This window comes from Silene latifolia, chromosome Y, assembly GCF_048544455.1.
Source record: "Silene latifolia isolate original U9 population chromosome Y, ASM4854445v1, whole genome shotgun sequence".
Lineage (NCBI taxonomy): Eukaryota > Viridiplantae > Streptophyta > Magnoliopsida > Caryophyllales > Caryophyllaceae > Silene > Silene latifolia.
In genome coordinates this window covers 232,120,063-232,120,791 of record NC_133538.1, presented here as the reverse complement: position 1 = coordinate 232,120,791, position 729 = coordinate 232,120,063, and positions in this window count along the sequence as shown.

The window sequence follows — 729 nt, the reverse complement described above, 5'->3', positions numbered from 1 at the left end:
ATCCGTCACTTGGTCAATTATTAGTGGGTGGTAGTGTGTGACAGGCTGTCACAATAATTGACCTAGTGACGGATATTCCGTCGCTTTTTGAAAAAATCGCGGATATTCCGTCAGAGGTTTACTTTAATCGACGTGTACAAATCCTTGCATTATTTTTTCGATAAAGTGAGCAAAGTGACGGATTTTCCGTCGGTTTAATAATAATCTCGACGGAATTTCCGTCAGATTTCTATTTAATCGACGGAATTTCCGTCGTGGTTTCTATTAATCGCAACACGCGAAGATTTTCTCTTTCACTTTACTAAAATTCCCCAAATCAATTAAAATCGCCTCAACCCCTTACCTCCATAAAACCCGACACCACCACCACCCTCCTCCACTTCCGGCGCCACCACCACCACCACCAACACCACCACGCCGTCGCCATCACTATAAGGTAATTAACTTTATCTTTTTTTTCTATTTTCTTTATCTTTTTCCTTCTCCTTCATCCTTTTCCTTCTCCTTTTCTTATTTATCTTTTTTTTTTTGTTAATAGTAGGCCGCCGCCGTCAGCCGCCGCCGCCCCCAGCCGCCGCCGCCAGCCGCCGCAGCCGCCACCACTGCACTTCCTTTTTCATTTTTTTTGGTCAAGTTAATTAGGTATTACTCCTTTTAATTAGTTTAATTAATTTAGATTATTAGTTATTGTTTTAATCCGTCGAGGTTTCTATCGACGGATATTCCGTA